Source organism: Myotis myotis, unplaced genomic scaffold, assembly GCF_014108235.1.
Source record: "Myotis myotis isolate mMyoMyo1 unplaced genomic scaffold, mMyoMyo1.p scaffold_m19_p_2, whole genome shotgun sequence".
Lineage (NCBI taxonomy): Eukaryota > Metazoa > Chordata > Mammalia > Chiroptera > Vespertilionidae > Myotis > Myotis myotis.
Genome location: NW_023416324.1, coordinates 50,623,725 through 50,648,447, shown reverse-complemented (window position 1 = coordinate 50,648,447; position 24,723 = coordinate 50,623,725). Strand labels below are relative to the sequence as shown.

The 24,723-nt window shown below is 37.4% G+C and overlaps 1 protein-coding gene across 1 annotated transcript in view; it reads left to right on the top strand.

Annotated features, from left to right (window-relative positions):
• NEGR1 (neuronal growth regulator 1) overlaps positions 1-24,723 on the top strand; it is an 885,164-nt gene that overhangs the window by 804,177 nt on the left and 56,264 nt on the right. The gene's annotated exons all lie outside the window — the stretch shown is intronic.

The following is a 24,723-nucleotide window of genomic DNA, read 5'->3' as shown; positions in this document are numbered from 1 at the left end:
GTTGGTTCTTTATCACAACATTGAGGGTCTCATTAGATTTCTTGTACATCTCATTAAGTTTATCGGCAGTCTCTAGAGACTCTTGAAAGACCTCAAAAGTGTGGTTTTGAATTCTATATCCAGCAGCCTGCTTTCCTCCATTTCTGTCATTTGCGTCCTGTTTCTTTGTCTCGGCATTTTTTGTGCTTTGCTGTGTCGATAGAGTGGCTTTCTGTGCTAAGTGTCCCAATTACCTGAGATAGACACTCTTGGTGCACCCCCTTGTGGCCTTTGTGCACAGACTTGTAGCCAAGCCTGGTTGTTGTAGGTAACACTGGGAGGGATTTGATCTCCAGGCCAATTGGCTGTGAGAATCAGCTGTGTCTGCAGTGGGAGAACTTCTGTCCTGGATCTCTAGGGCAGCGCTAATCTAGCCTCTGCCTGAGGCTAACCAGCAAATGCCTGTGTGCAAGGCTTGAGCGGGGCGGGTCCCAGGGGATCAACAGGGCGGGCGGAGCGAGCAGTTATGGTTGCTCTCAGTTATGGTTGCTCTCAGTTCCATCCCCAGAGGCTCTGCCTCTCAGTGTCCCGGTAATCGCTGCAAGCCCCTCAGAGAGAAAGCTGCCCTCCAGTTCCGACCAATGCCAGACAGTCCCGCTTCTCCCGTTTGTGTCTGGGTCCCCAGAGACTCGGCTGGAACTGGAGCTCAGAGCCTGAGACTCCCTCCCAATTGAAACAGACAACCGCGCCCTCAGCTGCCAGCCAGCTCTGCCCGCACCTCCGCACCTTTGTATTTTACTTCAGCACTGTGCCTCCTCTAAGTCTCGGTATGCTTTTCTCTTTCCTGCTAGTTGTAGAATTTCCCCTCAGCCAGCCTTCCTGTGGTTCTGGGTGATGTCCATTCCGTCTTTTAGTTGTATTTTTGAAGTGGTTGTGGGAGGCGGCAATCTCCGGTGTTTACCTATGCCACCATCTTGGTTTCTCCTGTTTCATTAATTTTAAACTAGGAATAAGTATTCCCACCTGTAAGGTTCTTCGAGAGAATTAGAGGTTAGGGATACAAAAAGTCCTGGTGTGGCCATGATTCATAAGTTATTATTTTAAATATCTTTTCTTTTACTATAGAGTCCAGTTCTACTTGTTTCCAGTTGGTTGAGTCGAGATAGAGTTGTGAATAAAAGCAAGTACTCTGCTGCCAGACACCCTTTATTTACTGCTGGTACTACAACTTCATTCATTCATTCATTCATTCAGCAAGTAGGCATTGCCTACCCACTGTGTGCCCTCACTGCTTCAGGCCTGGGGTATACAATAAACAAAGATTCATGCCCTCATGGAGCTCTCCTTCAAACAGGGGAGACAAACAATAAGCATAATCAATCAGTAAACTATGCAGTATATTAGAAAGTGATAAAGATTTTCTAAGAAAGAGAGAAGAGGGAGGGGGAGGGTTGAAGAAAGAGAGAAAAAGAGAGAGAGAGAAGGGAGGAGGGGAAGGGGAGTGGGTACAACAAAGTAAGAAGGAGAGAGATTTGCAGTTTTACTTATTAGTTACTTATTATCCTAAAAGGTCAAGCCAAGTTGCCTAATCTCTCTGGCCTTAGTTGCTTCATCTGTAGATTGGGGGAAATAATATTGTCATTAATAAGATTGCTTTGATGCTTAAATAAATTATTCCCTATAAAGAGCTCATATGAACTTATATTCCCTATAAAGAGCAGAATAATGCCTGCTACATAGTAAACAATAGGTACTGGCTAATATTGCTATTATTATTATTTTTATTATTATTAATAGGAGTTAGGGAAATATGGCCACTCTAATTATATAGGTTGACTGAAATGTAGTCTACCAATTTCATTGTTTTCAGGCCCTTCTAATTGTTTTTATTTTCAATGTTTTAAAAGCCTGAAAATGTTAAGCAAGCCATCCTTGAAAATTTTATAATCAAGTAAAATTTAGATAAACCATGTAAAAAAATATATAAATATTCAAAGCACACTAAACAATTGTGTAGTTGTAATTTATTTACATGCAAGCAATTTCAGAGCTACTAAGAATCTTTAATAAGCAACACCACCGTTGTAGATAACAAAATCAATGACAATATTAATTGCATATTGTCATAAAAAAAAGATTCAGTACCAATCAGAGTTTCTGATTTTCTCACGAATAAAAGAATACAAACAGTTTAAGGTATATATATACTACCTATAAATAAAGTTTTTAAGCAAGAGATACTTAAACCATAACTCAATTGGACTGGGATTGGTGTAAAAATACTTTACCAGAGCAAAGTTCTCTCCATGTACATATATTTACCGTAATTGCCCATCACAATGTAGGACTGGGTGTCAGAAGAACCTAATAAAAATGAATAAATAACACCTGGATTCCTATTAAATATTTAGCCTGTCTGGGCGAGAAAACAAGCAAGTGAGATATACTGTTATAATGACTTTTTTTCTGCTGATTGATTCTACTAGATAGTGAATTGATTTGGTTTACATCTAACCAGCTACAATGGGATGCTGGTTTTCTGACTGCTTTTCTCATGCCATGTCAGGGTATTGCATACATGCCTAAGAGAGGTCAGCAGGTAAAGAAAGGAGCAAGCAAGACTAGCGCAGCAGGAAGTAAGTTCAGGCCAACTAAAGAAGCACAGGGAATATCATTAGAGCAGATTCAACTGACTGGCTCAGCTAAGCAGAACCTAGGATAAGTAAAGATTTGAAAACGTATAAAGCTCAATCAGGTTTCTTGAGCTAAATTATTTTTATATTAGAAAAGTAAAATGATTAGTTCTGTCTAGTTCAAACGGAAAATATTTTATCAATAAGGAAACTTTTATAATTAGACTATACTTCTTATATGTTTTTACAAAGCAGTTGTTTGTAGGACCATTGGCTACATTTTAAAGTGTCAGACAAAAATTTGAAATGGCATAACAAAAGGAATATATTGGCTCACGTAACCAAAAATTGTAAGGGGTGCTGTCTTTAGGTAAGGTTTAATCTATAGTGTAAATATTTTTCAACATATAACTGATCAAATCAACACAGTGTACACCTAAAACTTACACAACATTATGTGTCAATTATATCTCAATAAAGCTGGGAAGAAATAAGGGTAGGCTTCAGGTAATGTTTGATTAAGCTGCTCATAATGTCACTGAGAAATTACTTCTGCCCTGTGTCTGTCTATTCATCATCCATGATATCAGCTTCATCCTCACATGCCTACACCAACATCCAACAAATCAAATTCTCTCTCCCTGTAGAAGCAAGATGATAGACAAGTTCCAGACCTCTAATTCTCACACAATACTAAAACATGGGGTTCGGGAAGCGGATCTCCCTCTTGCAAGTTCTTGCCTCAAATTCGCAGACTAAAAGGTCTTGTTAGTAAAAGGGTGGAAACTTATTGGAAGCAAATACAGACTCACACGTAGGAAGTGGTTCCCAAGGGGGTAACCAACTGAGCCCCATTTTTTCTAAGGTTTATAAATGCTGTAGTTCTTTATCTCTTCATGCTCCTTTCTAATTGGACCCCTTCCCCATTTTATGACCCTATGCTTTCTAATTGGTCACCCTTCTGCAGAGTGTCAGCTTCAAAGTCCAAAACCCACGTGGTGCCCCCTCTTGCTCTCCCCCTTATCTTGCAACATTCCTCTATCTCCTGTGAAAATGTTTCCCTCTTTCCAGCATCTGTAGAGATTTCTCTCTCCTCTGTGAAAGTATGTTTCCTTCTTCCCAATATTCTGTGACTTTTCTTTATCCTCTGTGAGTGTATGCCGTCTTCTCCCCTTATCCTGTGGCACTATTCTATTCTCTGTGCATGTATGCCTTCCTCACCTATGCATCCCTCCCCCATGGACCCTCTTTATTCCTAAGACTCCCTAACCCTTACTGTTTTATCTCTAAAATTCCTTTCAATACCATGGTCGGGGGAATGGCGAAAAAGTGATTTCTTCTGGTAGATCCTACCTATATTTTGTGACTTGCTTTCATTCTGTGGCCCAATTTGGTTCATTAACTATCTACTATCCAGAGGAATAGGATGTGCTGATGTAGGGGATTAACCCCACCCAAACTGAGACTAGGAGAAGAGTGCAGTTTCCAGATAAATATCAACTTACTATGGACAAAGGAGAAGGATATAGCACTGGGAAGGGAACTTAAAAATCCTTTTCAGAAGTTAAACCTATTTACTATGAAACATGTTTTATGAGCGAGGAATGTCATATTCACAAATAATCATTGTAACTGTGAATTATTGAAGCTGGAAAAGGGTCTATGGGCCAGATCATGAAATGCTTCAAATGCCATGTCAATGAATTTGAGAATTTTTTTTCCTTGCTATCGGAGATTTTGAAAGATTTTAATCAGGGGAATAACATGTTCAGCCTGTACCTTTGTAGACTGGTCAGAGTTTCTTTATGCCATATACACATGTGCACAGCACACACATCCTCAGTGTGCCACAGTCATTGTGTCTTTTAATAGCAAAAGAAATCAATAATATACGGAGTGTCCGTTCTTGGAGAACAAAGCAGAGTGAGACAAAGGATAACAGCTTACATTCCTTTTATGAGGAGCCTATGAAAAAGCATCTCAAATCAATAGAAACAGGCTTCAGTTTATTTGGAAACACTGATAAAGTGATACATGTGCAAGATCATCATGACTTCTTTTATTTCTCATGCCCTCAGACTCCCTACAGGTGTTGATCTTGTGCAACAAAACAAACAAACAATAAAAAACCATTCCCAGAGGATAATATCATGATCTGTTTATTGGGATATCTCCTCATTCTCTCTGGGAGACATTTGAGATCAAACCCAAAATGTAGACTGAAAATAAATATAATGAAGCTCTATAATCCACTGAGAGAACAAAATGCCTCGAGCAGAAGGGATTTCAAGCAAGGGCTTCACTGTCCAAGAACCCTGCTTCTCCTTAAAACCACCCCTCTGTCCATCTAGCACCAACTGCAGCTAACTAGACCAAAGTAACTGGACACTTTCTCCCTTAAATTCACTAGACAGGCATCAGTAAACGGTAGTAGAGCAAGTCCCAGCAAAGCAGGAGGTGGCAGCAGCCACGCTGCAGGCATAAACAGTGCTATTAGAGGCAAGGAGCATGGAATCCAGAGGAAGCAGAAGTCAGGAAATGCTAACTTGCCCTCAGCACTCTGGCATCCTCAAGGGAGACAATTAACGCAATGTCACTGAAAGCAAACCTCAGCCTTTGACCAGTCCCTGTGAGGGGGGAAAAATAGCTTTCCACACACAGATGTCAAGAAACCTGCTGCACAAAAACATCCACCAAAATCTTCTGCCCTAAAGATGGGCTTCCAGTGAAAGTCAACAAAATTTGCTGCTAAAACACACACACAAAAAGCAGACTTTGAAATATCTGCCTCATATAAACAATATAAAGCAAAGCTGTCTGGTTATTGTTTTTGTAACACTTTAAATTGCGCACATTGAAGGGGGTTGTGGGGCTGGGTGAACAAGGTGAAGGGAGTAAGCAAAAACGAACAAACAAAAACACCTCATAGAAACAGACAGTAGCATGGTGATTACCAGAGGGGAAGGGAGGTGGAGAAGAGTAAAGGGGGGGATAAATGATCATGGAAGGAGACTTGAGTTGGAGTGGTGAACACACAACACAATATACGTATGATGCATTATAGATTTGTACACCTGAAGCCAATATAATTTTATTAAACAATGTCACCTCAATAAATTCAATCAAAACATAAATAAATAATAAAACTGCATACATTCAGCAATTTTTAATATAAGGAATATTACCAAATAGCCTTGGTTAGAATTAAAATTGATTCATAGACAATACTCTTCTTCATGTACATATCAAGCTGATACTCAACAATATGTGCTTATTATTGACAATCCAGGGTGAAAGAAATAAACTTATAATCATGTGGATGAGCATGCATTAAGTATTTTCATTTTACCTAGTATTAGTTTGGTGGGTCCCCCAAACCACCTCAGTTTTAATGATCCACTAGACTGGGACTCACAAAATCCACTGAAAACTGCTATACTTGCGATTACTGTTAATTACTGTTCATTAAAGGATACACATTAAAATCAGCCAAGGGAAGAACATGGGGCAAAATCCAGGTAAGCTTCCAAATGTGGAGTTTCCATTGTTCTCTCCCCAGGGAGTCAAGATTTCCTTTCCTGGCACTGATGTCTGAAACATGCACAGAGCATTGCCAACCAGGGAAGCTCACCTGAACCTTTGTGTCCCAAGCCTTTACTGGGCCTCTATCACATAAACACTGTTGACTGCCCATAGGATATCTCAGCTTTCAGCCCTTCAGAAGATACAGCTGATACCATGTGACCCAAAGCCCCCACCCTCAATCACATTTTTGGTGTGGCTCAAAGCTGCATTGCTTACATTGGCCAAGACTCCCAGGCAAATAAAGACCTCCTACCAACTATTCCAAGGTCTTAGATGTGGCTTCCCAGAAGCAAAGACCAAAGGACAGACTCATCTGTTGGCAAGGTTAACTTGTTTAAGACACACCTGATAAAATGTGAGTGGCCATATATTGTTTTATAAATTTATTTTAATTTGTATTGTCAAAAGTGACAATTGAATGCTACAAAAGGGACATGAGTCAAGAATTGACTCTACAATCTGTTAAAGCTATTAAAGACTAGTATCGTCTTCCCTCATTTTTTTTTCTTTCCTGCCATTCAATTATAAATCATTCAACTGGCTCATATTTTCTCTAGATCAGTCAAGTTGGTTTAAGAAAAAACTCATGAGAGTTTATATAAAGCATCACACACCCACAAACATATACACACACATCCATGCTCAGTGTTTCAATGAACGATGAACTGCATATATGACAGCGGTATACTTTATAGTGTAGTAACCTATACTACCTACATTGGTGTAAATGAAATCTATGTTTGCACAATGACAAACTGACTAATGAAGCATTGCTCAGAAGGCATCCCCATTGTAAAGTAACACAAGACTGTACACACTCACTGATTTTGTTATGTTTTCTTCCTTTAACAGTTAATTAACTTTACCAAAATATATCACTTTCTGTATTCATCATTGTTTCTTTTGTATCCTCTTTCCCTCTGGGTTAACTTTTCTTTTTGTTAACATCTTCTAGTTCTTCCAGTACGAGTCTGTGGGTGGCAAGCTTTCTTATTCTTGGTATGCTTGAAAATTTGTTCAGGATATTTTAATGATAGCTGTGTTAACCCAAAGGGTTGAATTTCCAAAGAACATTCTGCACATTATAGAACTTACCCAGCACCAAACTTGATTAATGATTCAAAGGATACAGGCAAGGGAGAGCTCAGGCAAGACATTCATTTCCTGCAAGAACTCAAAACCAACATATGCAGCTTCTGAAAATGTTCCTTTCCCTGTGTTAGGATGTGTTTCCATTTCAGATAAACAGAATAATGTTGAGCACCATAAAGGGTCAGACAAAAGTAGGGTTACAGTTGTAATACAAGTAAATAACATAATAAATAATACATAATAGTACAAGAATAAACTTCATGTTTCATGTACTCACACCTGTAAACTTACCTTTGCCAACCCCTGTATGCTAAATTTTTCATAAAATAAGACATTAGGGACTTGGAGCTCTTTTATTTTATACTCTGATAATTACAGACATAGGGGAGTGCTTAGATGACTACCCCCCATTCTCCAGCAAGCCATGCTCCATAAATCCATAAACTCCAGGTTCATTTACAAGAAGCAATCTAGTTACGCAAAGTATATCCTTTGAAAAACATTTTCTAGATAAAGACTCCCTGTCTATAGTAATTACCATTATCATACTGCAAAGAGGTCTGTTCAAGGTCATTGGTATTTTATAAGGAAGCTGAAGGTCATTCACTTCCCCCCAGTTGCCAACCCAATAGATAATGAGGGAATCATAGGCCCAGTGTTAACATTTTACCTCCCATTTGTTTTATAGGATATTGTATGTCTGGGTTGACAGGTTTTTGGGGGGTTTTTTTAGGTGGTTTTTTTTTCCCCCTAAGTAATTCCAAGCTGTCGTTCCTGATCTCCTGACATCTACTCTAATAAGAAATTTTCTGTCAGTCTAATTTTTGCTCTTTTGGAGATAATCTATCCTCTATTTCTCTTAACTTTTAAGATATTCTCCCTATTATTGTCCTTTGCAGGTTCATTATAATGTTCATGTGTCAAGTATGTATTTAATTTCATTTCATTTATCTTGCTGATATTCAATGAGAACTTTTAATCTTAGGACTCATGTTTATTTAATTCTGGAATATTCTCATCTATTTTCTTATCAAGTATTGCTTCCCTATTATTCTCTGTTTTATTCTGCAGAAATCTATTTCATACAATTGTTGGAGTCCTTCAATTTACCTTCTGTTTTTATTTTATCTTACATGTATTTTATTAATACACATTTTAAAATTATTTTACCTCCCTTCTTGTGAATTTATTCTATGGTTCGCTTTTTCTTTTTCTGCCCCACTGTCCCAAAGTAAGGTTTTTTAATTCTTCACTTTTTGATCTCATATATTTTTGCTTTTATTTTACTTCTACCTGTTTTTGTTTTATAATTTCTTTTTTTAATGAATGTCTAAGTGTCTAAGTGATACTCATTTCCCAAATGCCTTATGAATTATCACTTACATAATATAAATGTACTGCCTTTTCATGACTCAGAATAAAACAAAATAGCTTTTCCACCAACCCCCAGTCTAAGGAAAGGTTTCAAATCCACCACTCTTTCTAAACAAATAGAAACCAAGAGAACTTCAGATCAGTCAGCTTGGCTCTACAGCCCAGGATGATAATAGAGCTACAGATAAATCAAGGTACATCCAATTTACAAGTGCCTAAGAGATCTTAGAGTACTAAGAATCAAAATGTCTTTGGGAGGCACACATCTCACTAAGCCAATTGAATTTCAGTTTTTTACGCCATAGTCATGATCCTGGAGGAGGAGGGAGCAAAACCTTCACCTACTGAAATTTCACTAAAGCCATATTAAGGCTGACATTAACAAACAATGAAAGAAGATAAAGTGAAAGTCAAGTTTGTAAATATCTCTAAATTAGAAAAAGATCATAGCCAGTCAGGGGATTTTGTGGTTGATAGTATATCATTAATCAACATCTTTCCATCCTTTTAGCCAATATCCCTCTATTGCTCACTCCTTACCTCACTGCTGGCATAGACTCAATGATAGGTCTTAACATAAAAAGATTCAAAGGGACCATAAAAATAATCTAATCCCAATTGTTTAGCTGTGTTATAAATTCTCCTCAAATGTTAGTTCGGGTGAAAACTAAGCTGAAGAGAGATGTTAGTATGAGGGAGCAACATGGAATAAGAAGGGTAGTGATGTCTGCAGAGAGTAGAAGTTTGCCCACATAGTCTGACACATAGAGAAGGTAAAGGTGAATTGTAAGTGATACGATAAGAAAGATCGTTGAGATTCTGCTCTGGAAGATCTGGAATACCAGGCTGGGAAGGAATGCTGGGACACAGTTCTGCTGGGATTGAAGAAGTGTAGAATACTGGCTTCCCAAATATCACTAACGCAACATGTTGATAAGACAGTGCTGAGTTTGATGTTCATGTAGGTAACTAAAAAGACAATCTTGAGAAATTTGGTAGTGCCCCAGAGGAAGAAGATCAGGTTAGGTTTTATTGAGAACTTGCTGTATAGTTTAGGGTAGGCCTTTCAACATGGAACTTGGTTAGGATAGGGTAAGGATCACCATACAATTGTTTAGAATTGTTGGACACAGCAAGGAGAGTATTTTGAAACTTTTGAGATGAGGAATTCAAAAAGTCTAGGATATAAACTACTGATGCTTTTTGCTGAAGAATAAATGGATCTCTCAGAAAGTCCCTGCAATGCACAATATCATTTATTTATTAGGCAAGAATCTCCTTTGATAATAAAGACAATGGAAGAGAAAATACATTAATGTAACTAGTAAACTAGGTAGGGATAGATGGTTTCAGTTTCCAAAGCCATTGGAGGTTTCCAAGCGGAGGTATAACTTAATAAGCGTTGTATTTTACAAAGGTTTTTGGAGCATTTACTAATGGAGTTATGAGATATGTGAGAGAAAGAAAACAGCATTGGCTGGGAAACAGATTTGTAATAGCTATTAGTAAATGTGTCAGGATATATGAAACATAATGAGGAGAGAGAACAAACGGAGATCAAAGAAGAATAAACAGTTGGTAGGCTGCTAGTGGCGGGATGAGGGATGATTAAAGGATGTTAGGAAGAAATAGAAATTCAAGATAGTGCTAAATTTTAAATGTGAATGCCTAGGAGATCACCTATTCTACTAATAGAAACAAGCCTTTCTCAAATCTTGTATGAGCACTGCATATTATTTGAGCACTGCTTATGCCGGCTCAGTGCTTCTTAACCCTGGCTACAAATCGGAATGTGAAAATACCTGTACCTGGGCCCTACTCCAGATCTGAACCTGCATATATGAAAATTGGGCCATTGGAATAATAAAATAAATAAATAAAAACACTCCCAGAAGATTTTGATGCATTGTGTTCATAGACTCTGAAGGGGAATATTGGCATCTAAGGCTTGGTCCTTGACTTCAAGGGACTTAGACTTTAGTAGGAAAAAGGTATTATAGGTAAGGTCTAATTCACTTCACACAAGCCTGTTCTATCACCGAGTTGTTCAGGACTTCCTGAGAGTAATACGACTAAAAATACTCTACTCTTCAATTTCATGTTTTGTAATGTTGGCTAATATGTCTGCTCCCTGTTGGGTGATGTCACCACTTTGTCAGTGTGGAAAAGATCCAACTGCACTGTCATCTACAGTGATTATCGGCTTTGGCCTATTTGACTTGAGCACTTAAACATATATACACTAACCTTTGAATAATCCTTGGGCACTAAATGAATATTTTTAGTGCCTTCCTTTCTGCCAAATATGCCCTTCTTTAGAGAAAGGCTTTATGATCTCTGCAGTCGCAATAACTAGTCACGTGTCCCTGTCACTCTGTCCCAGGCTATCTCTGGTCAAATTAATCAGGCTGCAGACAAGGTCTCAGCTGGGTCTGTGATGATGTAAATGCTTGTGATGAATGAGTGCCCCCCAACCCAGGTCATTGTAATTCAGCGGATAGCTTTTCATGTGTGACCCCATATTTTCATGCAGATACTAAATTCAGCCAGAGAATTTTCTCTTCTCAGAAAGTTAAACATCTGCTAATGAAAAATGACCAGAAGTAAAGTACTTATTAGGATTTAATTATAGAGAAAATTATGTTTTTTTAATAGTTTACAATGTGATCCTGCTTACTAAAAGTGGTGCACCCTATTTTATAAATTTTCAACTTTATCCCTATGCAACAACCAAATTATCTTAATGGGTGTCCAAGTGACAAATTAGATGAATGCCTTCCCCCTGAGTCATTTTCTGATAAAGACACATCGTTTAGTTGCAAGATGACAAACTATGTGTTCAAAGTGACAAATCATTTAATTAAAATTTACAAGCGGTTAAATACTGTTTGACCCAAATGGAGCCTGTTATCATGAATCAATTTCAGAGGAGGAACACGTTTTTCAGAAAAATCAATTCCAAATAACTGTAGCCCTTTGAACACATCGTACAATCGCTTTATGGTATTTTTTGAACACTTCTCCAGGTTAGTGGCAGGTTTTACCTAGTTCAAAAGAATTTCAATCTAGTTGAAAAGAATTTGAGTTTTACTTAGTACTTAAACTCTATTCAGTTTCATGAATATTTAATATCACGTTCGATGTTTAAGCAAAATGCTCTTCTATCTTAAGAGAAAATAGCTGAAATTTTGATGAGTTATGGTTTTTTATTGCACATACAGGCCAATGGAAATTGCAATCATCTTTCATGAAAAGGCTGGGTAGTTTTTATTGTTTGAGAATAAGGGTGGCCATTGCATTTACTTACTAGTACAGTAAATGTAAAATTGCTTAAGTAACATGCTTTATTATTTATGCTGCCAACCACATAATGTGAGGGTAGTTTCATAAAAAATATAAATTAGAGAAATTTCACATGCCAGCAGGCTGTAGATCTGTTTTATGGCTCTGACTTAGTAGGTGCCCTTCTATGGTAGTTGTGCCCGGTAATGAAGTACATATTTAAGCAGTATTGAAATGCAGATAAAAATATGATGCATAGAAGGCAAGCCAGTTTCTTCCTCCAGAGATGTGGTACTTTACAAGCTCCATCATTAGTAGTTAATGACTTGGGATACTTTTCATCAGTTCAGCTTAGCTTTTTGCTCATCTGTTCCATGTCAAGGTTGATAAGGTCTTAGGAAATGTGTTTGCTCAGTTTGGCAGTAAGACTTTTAACACTGATGGATTCATCCCGCGTGGAAGATTCATTAATAGTCATGGTTAGACATAGCCCATTGCCCCGCTGTCTAAACTAACATAATAAATAGAAGTAACCGATGAAACATCAAAATAATCATCAAAAATATATGTACCATCCCCCTCCCCCTCCAAGTCATCAATGTGATTATAAGGACAAGACAAATGATACTGCCGGATCATTTTAAGTTGCTAATAAGATACTTGTATATGTGTAATCTATTTTGTTTTCTTGTCTGTGGGATAACAAACAAAAGTTTCTCACCCTTAGATATGTTGAGAGGAATGATAATTAAACATTCTGGAAAGCACAGAATTTTCACTAGAAGATAATTTATTATTTACAATATACTATACGATTCCATTTAAAATATTCAAAACCAGTGAAGTTTGATTTATGAGGACAATTATCAGTGGTTACCACCAAATATTTAGATTTAAATGTGTTATATCTAAGTCAAGAGCTGTTTATAATGCTGGATATCAATTGGAAAGATAGCTATAATTTTGACAGGCAATTTTTTCCAATAGGACAATATGTTTAAAAGGTCAAAATATAAAGTACTTCATACCTCCATTGAAATTACTGGTTCAGCTAATGTTTTTAATGCTATTTTCAGTATTCTAAAAAGCACACAACCCCTAATTATCTATAGAAGTCATAAATAATTGTCCAAAATGCAAATGAGAAAAATTCTACCAGATCAAAATAAGTAGTTCACTAGTTAAAATTTCCTCTCATATTAAAAACCTTCTACTTTTAAAAATATGGCACTAAAAAGTAAAGGCGCCCTTCACCTACTGTTCCTAAAGCATTAGTGAAATTTGGCTCTGCAGTACAGCATGAATGACAGATAACAAGATCAATGCAGATTATATCATTATCTGAGCGTTCGTTTATTACCGTGTTTTGTATTCTCACATGATGACACCCACTTTAACAAACCACCAGACCTCAGGCAGGCCTCTCTCGGGCCTTACACACCAACACAGCCTCAGGATCCAGTCATATGGCTCCAGTTCTAAATTTAACCTACTGACTAACCTAAGGCAATTTTTCAGCCTCAAGGTCTGTGCCAAAATGCATGACTTCTTAGAAGACAGAGGCCAATTTTATCCTACTTTCCTTTCCTTTATTAATTTCATAAGGCATATTTTATGAATACATGTTTTAGTATTACTACATAAATGTTGGCCATGGACAAGGACTAAATCTTCTGGCTGTGGCATGTAAAATAAAAAGCATGAAAGATGTGAAAAAGCACTTTCCAGGTTTGTTTGAGAGCTGGCTCAAGGGCTGCCCCTGATTTGTACTGGAGGCCCAATGCACAAAATTCATGCAAGAGTAGGCCTTCCTTCTCCCGGCTGCTGGCACTGGCTTCTCTCTGGCATCCGGGACCCTGGATTCCCTCGCAGCCCCGGCCTCATCCGGAAGGTCCTCTGGAAGGACGTCCAGTCTAATTAGCATATTACGCTTTTATTATTGTAGATTTTGTAATCGATCTGCTCCTACTAGAACTTAAGCTCTGAGAGGACAGGAATTTGGGGTACTATGTTAAGTACATGTGTCCCCGGTCCCAGAGAAGGGAAAACCTGTCAGAAAGTAAGTGGTCAGTAAATATTTGTTGAATAAATGGATTGAAAATAGTGAACATGTACATCAAGCCCTGGACAGTGGTTGATTATATGTAATTACATAGCATTTTAGTAGTACTGTTACTACCATTACTGATGCTACTTCTTTTACTAAGGGCTTTCATTTGGTATCTATATATCGTATGCCACGCACCATTAACTGTTTCACACAAATCATCATATTTCTTTTTATCATCCCTATTGTTTGCATACAGGTTGAGATTCAAAGAGTGTAAGTTATCTCACAGCTAGGATAACTGAGAGTTAGGAGTGTAATGTGGGTCTGTCAATCTTCAAAGATTATATTATTAATCATTTTACAACACATAAAATACTAATCTCTAATATCAACTTGGCAGAAATCGGTTATAATAATCATTTTTTCCTCAATATCCTGTATATATACATTCTATTTTAAGGACCTATTATTTGTAACATAAACTAAGATATCTTCCCAAATAATATTCTTTTCTATTTCTATCCATTCTATAACCTGTGCTAGGTTCCTCTGCCTAAAGTGTAACTATAATAATACCATTAATCTGATCAGAGGCGCCCAATGTGTTCCCATTAAGTACAGTTTCTCTTTATTCACTGATGCAGTTTACTTATTCACTGATGCAGCTTTCTCTCCCCAATGCCCATCCTGTAAGAAAGTTGGACTTGAAGAAAGTAGTGATAAAATGAGTAAGAAAACTGCAAAATTGAGTTGTGTATGTAACTTAATGGGCTCATAAATATACAACTTTAAATAAGTTGCAACCCTGATATCATCACTGTCTTCAAAAAAATGTATCACTCCTTTTCTCCAAATCAGCACGTGGGGATGTTGTTAAAATAAGTTCTAGAAGACTAGGGGTCAATCCAGTACCCAAATCACAAAGACAGGGGACCAGTTGTCAGCAGGACCAATGTGCAGCCCAGCACTGTTCTGCTCCTGAAATAATGAAGCGGGTAATTAGGGATTGTGTTGGCAGCTATTCAGGAGGAACTGCAGACACTGTCCTATTCATTGCTGCATCCTCAGATCTACCTCAGTCGCTGGAACAAAATAACACTCAATAAATGACTTTATTGTTTTTATTGCTGTTGATCTCACCAAAACTCTAATTTAAAATTGTTTCCCATTGTTTGTACTATAATTGTATTAACATTGCAGTAGGCGCAGGAATTTGAGATGGTGAATGAAATAAAACGTGCAAATTCGAAGATCTGAACCTGCATCCAAGCATCCCCAGATATTTTCCCAGTGAAGGAAGGATGAGAAGTGCCTTTCTCTCTTTTGGAAATGTAATCCTCCCCTGAAGATAGAGCTGACTTGGATTTTCTTGAGTGAATCACCAGCCAAGCTCCTTTCGGCTGCAGAACTGTGTGCCACCACACTGCCTTTGGTGGTGCTTTAACCACAGATTCAGTTTATTATCTTAGACTGGAGGCCTGGGGCACGAATTCGTGCATGAATGGGGTCCAGCCGGCCCACCCCAATCGGGGCCAATAGGGCCGGCCGGGTGGAGGGGCCATGGGCAGTTGGCAGGTCGACCCCGCCCCTGATCAAACTCCTGGTCAAACTCCCTATCAAACTCTCAGTCAAGGGGACAATTTGCATATTAGCCTTTTATTATATAGGATTCCATGGTGCAGGCTTCCCTCAACAAGTTTCCAGTGTGAGGTGCTCTGTCTAGTCAATGATGTGCACACGATTGAGGCAGCATGCTTGTATTTCATTTGGAAAGCATATTTTCCCAGAGGACTTGGCTTGCAGGTGTGCTTCATTTTCTGTGGTCTATAAAGAAAGCTCTTTAATTTATACACATGTAGGTTCTGCATGGACTTACATCTGCAGTACAACTGTATCCTTGGGAGGGTTTGGTACTCTATAATAAAACTCAGTATCTTTAGTTTTCCATTTTAGATAATTTAAAAACCATATTGGTTTAGTGAAATTGGTAAAGTTAAAAGGGGAATGGCACTAACATGGATACATCCAGTCAGCCCTCCAGATCCACAGGTTTAGGTCTGTGTATTCAACCAACTGAGGATCAAAACCATTTAGAAAAAAAAAGTTTCAATTGTTGCTGACATGTACTATATGGTTAGGCCTGCAATGGTTGTGCCTGTTCTGAACATATAAAGGCTTTTTTTTTCCTTGTCATTATCCCCTAAACAATATAGTATGACAACTATTTACCTAGCATTTATATTGTATTAGTTATTACAAGTAACCAAGAAGTGATTTAAAGTATACAGTAGAATGTGGTAGGTTATATGCAAATATTACACCACTTTGTATAAGGGACTTGAGCATCCACAGATTTTGGTATTTGTATTGGGCGGGGGGTGGGGGAATCTTGGACCCTAATTTGACTAGATTTCATTCATTGCCTTTTTCTTTATCATCCCCTCAACACTTTCCTTTGGTGCATGCTGTTCAGTTACATTTCTCTTTAGTTCATTTGCTCTCTCTTTTAAACTTAACCGTGTTGCTAATAACTAAAAGCCATTGAATCTTTCCTAATCCAACAGATTTCCCATATTCCTTAACCATTCTGAGTCATACTTAAAATCAGAGTAATGTATAGTATAGCATATTTACTGGATACAGTAATGTGCAGCCCAGTAATAATAATAATATGTAGTAGTTGTGCAACCCTGACTTGATAACACAATATGGGGTCAACTTTGACCTGAGAATCTGATTTTTTTTGCTCTGTTTCTTTAATGAAGAGGCTACGTAAGCAATCTGTTGATAGAGGATGAAAACTTGACTTTAATTACTTTTATTAACTACATGGAGCCTTTGCAGATGTCTTGAAATCCAACTGGGGTTTAGCAGCAACAGCAGCAGCCCATGAAAGAGATGAGTCTAACTCTGACCTTCTCCAAGGGGACATGCCTCACTCTGACTGATGAAGTCTCCCTTGGGTTTTTGGCCATACAAGTAATCTAGCATAGGCCCTGTCTATTTAATGTTAGTATTCTTGGGGGCATTTGCTCTCTAATTAGGGTATAAATTCCTTGAGAGTTAAAGAAAGTCTAGTACAGAGCCTGTACAAAACATGTAGTTGCATCATTTTGTCCCAGTGTAGAACTGCTTTTAATGAACTATGAATTTATCTGCAATGTGCCATAATAAGAAATGCAAATACCTGTGGATTCAAGGGTCCCCGGTTCGATTCTGGTCAAGGGCATGTACCTTGGTTTCGGGCACATACCCAGTAGGGAGTGTGCAGGAGGCGGCTGATCAATGTTTCTGACTCTCTCTGTCCCTCTCCCTTCCTGTCTGTAAAAAATCAATAAAATATATATTTTTTTAAAAAGCCCTAATCGGTTTGGCTCAGTGGATAGAACATTGGCCTGCAGACTCAAGGGTCCCAGGTTCAATTCCAGTCAAGGGCATGTACCTTGGTTGCGGGCACATCCCCAGTGGGGAGTGTGCGGGAGGCAGCGAATCGATGTTTCTCTCTCATCGATGTTTTTAACTCTCTATCCCTCTCCCTTCCTCTCTGTAAAAAAATCAATAAAGTATATAAAAAAAAAGAAATGCAAATAAGAAAGTCTCCTGGTGAATGTGTTCATGACATTTCACAGGTTCTCCTGTTACAGGAGCTATGGAAAGGTTTTATACACTAGAACTCTCGTGCCCAGGAAGAGTAACACCACATTTTCTCAGCAATGATATAGCCATGCTATAATGCAGGATTCATCAAAGTTTTTCTGTATAGGGCCTAATTGTGTGTTAGGCTTTGCTACTCAACACAACTACAAACTCTGCTGTTGTAGCAGGAAAGCCGCCAGAAGCATTGCATTATGAATGATGTGGCTCGGTTCCAGTAACATTTTATTTATAGTCACTAAAATTTGAATTCTACATAATTTTCATGGGTTACAAAATAGGATTTATCTTTCATTTTTTTAACCACTGAAAAATGTAAAAATTATTTTTAACTTGCAGAACATACAAAATAGATGGTGGGGTCAGATTTGGTCTATAGTTCAGCAACCTCCTGCTATAAAGCATCCCATTGGCAGTCTGGTTTCAGCAACTATTTAAAATGGACTCAGATCATTTGTACTTCTCAGGATGGGTGGAATAGTGACATAATAAAAGGCCATCAAGTGTGCTTGCTTCTTGCTCACATTGCAGGACTGTCAGGGTCAGCAGAGAGCCCTGCCCCTGTGTCCTTACCTGTGGACGCAGGAACCTGTACCATCAGTGACTGATTGCCATATGAGGAAAAAGAAAACTTGGAGAATAATGAACTTCCCTTAAAGATTTCTGTTCAAATGTGACACATCATTTCTGATCCTATTCTATTGGTCAAAGTGAGTCATGTGACCATGACAAAATTCAACAGGGCAGGGCAGTGTAGTCCTTTCATAGTTCTGGAAGCAGATGAACAAGAATACTGTGAATCCCCCTAAAAAAGCACCTCACTTAAAATTCTATTCCCCTCTCCCAGCATTCCTCAACTGTCTCCTTTCTGCTGTTTAATTTTGTTGCTTAGTCTTTGTTACTTTATTGTGTACGATGCATGCAATTTACTGAGCTATTATGCTTATCCATCCTCCCCCTCCCCCGCCCCATCCAATCTCCATTGTAATTTACATGAAGGCAGACATTTTTATCTTCTTTGTTCACTTCAAACGTTCAGTATCTAAAGAAGGGTCAGGTACATAAGGTGCACTCAATAAATATTTGTTAAGTCAATGAATTATCCAGTAAAAAGAAAGAACTACACAAGTCCTTACAGCATGTCTACATCTAGCTTCATCTTATTTTCTTTCTATGTTTTCCCCTATTTCATCATATGTATTATCTAGTGTGACCATAAACCCACACACACAAACACACATATGTGTAAGTCTTCTCAAGTTGGTCATTGAGAATGGATTATTTCTTTTGAAACTCACAAGTTATAAATAAAATTTTGTGTCAAAACTTGTTTACCAATTAATCAATTGACTGTTTTAAATAAACAGTACCAAAAAAAATATGCTCCTTATATTTTCCTTCAAAAGAAAAAAATAGCCCCAGCCAGTTTGGCTCAGAGGATAGAGTGTGGGCCCGCAGACTGAAGGGTCTCAGGTTCGATTCTGGTGAAGGGCACGCACCTCGCTCTGTTGCAGGCTGCAACCAATCGATGTTTCTCACATGGATGTTTTTCTCTCTGTCTCTCCCCCTCCCTTCCACTCTCTCTGAAAATCAATGGAAAAGTATCCTTGGGTAAGGATTAACAAAACAAACAAACAAAAAATCCCCACAAAAACAAAAAGAAACCTCAGCCTTGAACCTCAAAAAATAAAATAAATGAATAAAAAGAAAAGAAAATATACTGTTCTCTGTATCTAGGAGTCTGTTTCTGTTTTGTTTGTTAGCTTATTTTGTTCATTAGATTCCAGCAATCTCTGTCTTTTAATACAAAAGCCTTTTTCACTACACTCCCCAGGGTAAAATCGTTTGAAGTATCTTCTGTGATTGGCCTAATGCTCACAGTCACCAGCCAGGCAGGAGGTCATCCTGCTGGGCACAGCCCTGCTTTCTAAGGCCTGCTTTGCACTACAAAAGGAAACTACCTTGAGAGCACCTATTAGTGCTTGATTTTCCTCTTTGCATTTCCACTGCTCTCTAACTGGCACACTGTCATGAAAAGGCTCCTCTTCTAAAAGGTTCTGTTGAATTTCCTAATACCAGCTATTAAATCTTTACTTGATCTTAAAAGATGGGTCCTATCCTGAAAGAACATTAAAAGGCATTCCTAACAAACTTAGGCTATTCCTACTTAAAGAGCAATTATGGGTTTCACACTAAAGCTGTTGAGTATTTTTCCCCTCATTGCATTGGATTACATCATTGATTTTACTGATAAGTGAATTTTATTTATAGGTTTTTTATGCAATTACCTACTACTCTAATAATGTTAACTGTTCTGTAACACCTCATTTTAAAGAATGAAGGTTAGTATGTTAATGTAGCCAAACCCATGTATGATGTGATGATTAAAATTGTAACCTCAGGAATAAGAAAACCAGGGCTTGAATCCTCTTCGGCCAGTTTTCTGACACTGGCTATTATTTGAGCTATTTAAGATCCCATTTCCTCATAGGCTAAAGAGACCATAAAGAATAAATAGGAAGAGTTATATAAAGCCTTTATTACAATGAATAGCACATGGCATTCAGAGAGAAAATGCTGTGGACTATTTTCTCAACAATATCTTCACTGAATATCTTTCTGAATGCACACCTTTCTTGAAAGTTCTCACCATACCATTATGCCGTCCCTGATTCTCACACCTCAATAATCAGTTTCTTTCAGGCTAAATATTCATCTTCTCTAATCAGTCTTTAAATGTAGATTGCTTTTTCATAAGGACATCATATGGATATTTGACATTGGCCATGTGTCTGAGATTCACTTGTGACATTTATATAAGTCAGATGTGAAAATTAGACTATAAGCAAAACAGTGTGTCCTTCTGTCAACATCCATTTGGCCTTCTGTGGGAAATACCAAGAGAACCTATTAGAGTAATTTGCAAAATTTTCTGGGCCAGTTTGCTTAATCAAATTAGAATCTGATTATGCATTCAAACTTTATAAGAGAATAAATTAATCCAAACTTCTTCAACAAAAAATGGATGTAAGACCACATTAGGCAATCATGACCAAGTTCAGGAAGTTAATTTAGTTTGGCTAATTATACAAATCTTAAAGACCATCATTTAGAAGTGATCTGTCTTATTTTAAGAAGTATACATTAGGAAGATATACAATTTGGGGAGGAATCTTTGTAACATGATAGATTGGCAAGAAAAAATTTATATTTTTGTTAATTTAGCCAAAGATGTGGAGCAACTACCTTTCTTGAGAATAACAATGGATAATAATGTTTTTTATACATTAAGGGGTTTTAGTGTTGCTATTGTAAATAGGTGACATTGGATGAACACCTGTTGATTGAAAATAAGGAACAGTTTTTCAATCATGAAGAAGACAAGTAAGCACTTAAATAGAAAGTTCATCATCCATGAGGAAGACCAGAGAGGGTTAGGTCAGGTTCAGACACCAGTCAGCCTCAAAAATATTTTATTTGTCAATGATATGGAATTAGTTTCTTTTAAATTATACAACCTGAATTAAACCAAATACCAAAACCTCAAAACTTGCTTTTACTATCACTATAAAATTTTTTAGGCCTAATCAGAAGTAAGCAAATGAGTTTGTTTCTGACACTTGTCTACTCCTCTTTCTTTTATTCTTGCTCTTTATATATTTCTTTTAACTATCTGTAGTGCTTTCTAACTTCTTTTTCCAGATAATTGCAGAATGTGCCCTGCTTTATCATGCCAGTTAAACCTACCTTGCCTCAAGGCCTTACTCTAGTCTTGGTGACAATAGGTAATAAAACTAATACCTATTGACAAGTCCTATGCACCAGGTACACTATCATTTTAACTCATAGAATATTAAAAACAACTTTATATGGTAGATACATTTTTTAATTCTCTTTTTATAATTAAGAAAACTGGTGTTGAAAGAGGTTAAGAAAAATGTCTATCAAGGCTTAGAGACTGGGGTGAAGGAAGTAAAGTATCCAGAATATAAAATTTAGTGTGGCATTCACTCTCCAAGATGTAAGAAACTACTTAAATTTTATACATTAGTCGTGGGCGCCTTGCTTATCCCACCAGATCCCGGGCTCTGTTGTCCATGGTCACACAAATATTCAGAAGAACTGAAGCAATCTAACTCATTTCCTGTGTGGCTCATTCAGCAGTGCTCCCCAACTCAGAAATACTGATGGTATTCATCAAGTGACAAATCACTTTAATATGTGATCCTTTCTATGAAACATTATCCTCAACCTGTAAATATATGTATCACTCATTTATTTATCCACCTATTAAGGACCTGCTACAATACAAATACTGTGTCTAGTTAGGAATGTGCACATTGGCATAGCAAAAGAGACATAGCGACTTGCTTTTGTGGCATAGAGGGAGAGCCAGACATTAATGAAATAATCACTCAACTGAAGGTAAATTGCAACTGTGACAAGTGTCATGACCAAGTACATAGTGCTGTGAGTGACAATAATACTGACATTTGACTTGTTCAGATAATTCTTAGAAGCATTATGAGAAGTGATGATTGAGGTGATATCTAAAAGTTGAAGAAATTAGTACATGAAGAGGAGAGTAAGGAAATTCTGGGCATGATAGCAGGTAGGGAAAGACACAAGCATGAGTAATTTGTATGTAATGCAGAACATAATCAATTATGTGAAGAAAACATTATGAGTGCTTAGGCTGGGATTCTCGGTGGAGGTAGTTAAGGGAAGCCCCTGGAAGAGTTGGCACTTAGCCTGTGTGTTGGTGGATTGGCAGGATCTGGACATGCAGATGTAGGGTAAGGGGAGCATGCTTGGCTGAAGGGTTTATTAAGAACAACGGAACGGATGTAGAAAAGGTTTGGTGGGGTACAAAGCAAAGTTTGCCAGGATAGTGGAATGGTAGGTAAGGTACAGAGTTAAATAGAAGTTTAAAGCAATCATTAGGCACTTTAAATGCAAGCCTAATTTGGTGGGCAGCATAACATTTTGAAAAGATATTGAGTGTGAAAGTAACATATTTAGAGGTATAAAATGTATTAATGCAGTCACATATCAGAGAAAAAAATGAAAATTGAGGTATGAGCACTCTAATCTCAGATTTGTAAACCATTTGAGAGATAAATTTGGTACCCCTAGGGAGATTTTGTGGGGGTTTTAATTTTTTATTTTTTATTTTGTGGATTTTTTTTTCTTAGAAGAGGGTTAGAGAAGACTTTCTGGGAGAGAAAAATACCAGAGCTGATCTTTTATTATTTTTTTAAATGTATCTTTATTGTTAAAAGTATTACAGATGTCCCCTTCAGAGCTGATCTTTTAAATTTAAGAACGGATGTAATTGAAGAAAAGGTATCCCCAAGTTGAAATAGTAGTTTTCAAAATATAGAGTAAAAGATAGAAGGGGAGAATTTACTTTTTACTTGAAGAAAGAAAATGCTTAAAGCAATGAAAATAGATAAACTAGACAAGGGGGGAAAAATAGCCAGGACTGATAAAGAACCTGAAGCTTGCAGTCTGTGAGTTGGTTTGGTTTTGTGTGTCAGGGGAGGGTTTTGAGGAATGGGGTGACATGATCAAAGAGGCAGAGGGGAGATAACTTTGTCAGAGACATATGAGACTGATGGAAACTGGGCGATACTGAAGCATGAGAGTTGTTAAAGAGAAAGTTAAAGTCATTTAGGTAACAAATAACCAAGTTGTGGATCCAATATAATTCATTGTCAAAGACGTAGTTGATTAACACTAGGAAAAGAAGGTAGAAAACATGTCCCTTGTTACCATGAGGAAGTCAGAGTCCTAATTCAGTCATCCAATCGTTTAGGGAATATGTGTTGGGTGTCATGTGCACCAGACCCCATGATAGGAAGTGGCTTCACAAAAGTGAATAAAGACACAGTTTCAACTTTTGAGATACTTAAAGCCATATCAAAATTGAGCAACAAAGAGACTGTCTGAATGAAATTATTTAAAACATGGCAATGCAAACTGACAATAGAAAATAAATGTTTAATAAGAACCTACTATGTGTAAAGCACTACTATGGTGGGCATTACAGAGGCAACTGTAAAATATGTCACTCAATCCCTGTCATCAAAGAGCTCACAATTTACCTGAGTTTGCAAGACACAAATACACACTATATTAAGACAAGACAATGTTTAATCTAATGACAAAGGACTGGTACAGATAATAAAATTTTGTGGGAGTTTAGAGACAATGATGACTGTAAGGGAAGACTTGTGTATCTGTGTGATGTGTGATGTTGGGTAGTAATGTAGCTTCTCTGAGTCTTATTTACCTTTCTTATAAAATAGGAAAAACAATAGCTGTTGTGAGAACTAAGGGAAATAATACATGTAAATTCAAGTGTGAGTGTCAACATTGTTAGTTCCTCACTAAATTTGCAATAAGAAAAACTTGCTAGACAACAATACACATAAGGTCAGAAACCTTCTCTCTCATTTCCTCTTTTCCAGGACAGTGATTTTCAACTGGTGTGCCACAAGAATGTTTAAAACATGCAATACCTGACTGATTTAGCCAGGGGCACTGACCTCTTTTCCCTTAGATTGTCAAATTAAAAAAAAATGACAAAAGTCAACACAATAGCTGTTCAATATGAATAAATCAAAATTATACCTATTTTTGTCAGATTGGCAAAATATGTATTTTTGGTGTGCTGCAGAATTTTAGTAATTAGTTTATGTGTGCCATGAAAAAGATTGAAAATCCTTGCGCTAGGACATAGCACCATTTTTGAGTCATACAGGGACTATAAACATGTGGTAAATGAATGAAAAAAAATTAAAAGTGGATTTGAGTGTACTGAGCATATTCATTTATGTTACAGAGTTCACATTCAAAATAAATAAAAGAAAATATTAGAAATTGAAGTAGGAGGCTGATCCTGATCTTTGGATCCTAACTTTATCTATTAGGCGATGACACATCATTGAAAGTCCTTGAGCAGAGAGGAGTGATTTGATGAGATGCTACATTACAAATATTATCCTGGTGTCCAGGCATTGGGGAGAAATAAGGAGAACATAGACCCTGGGAGTGGAAGGAGGGGAAGAG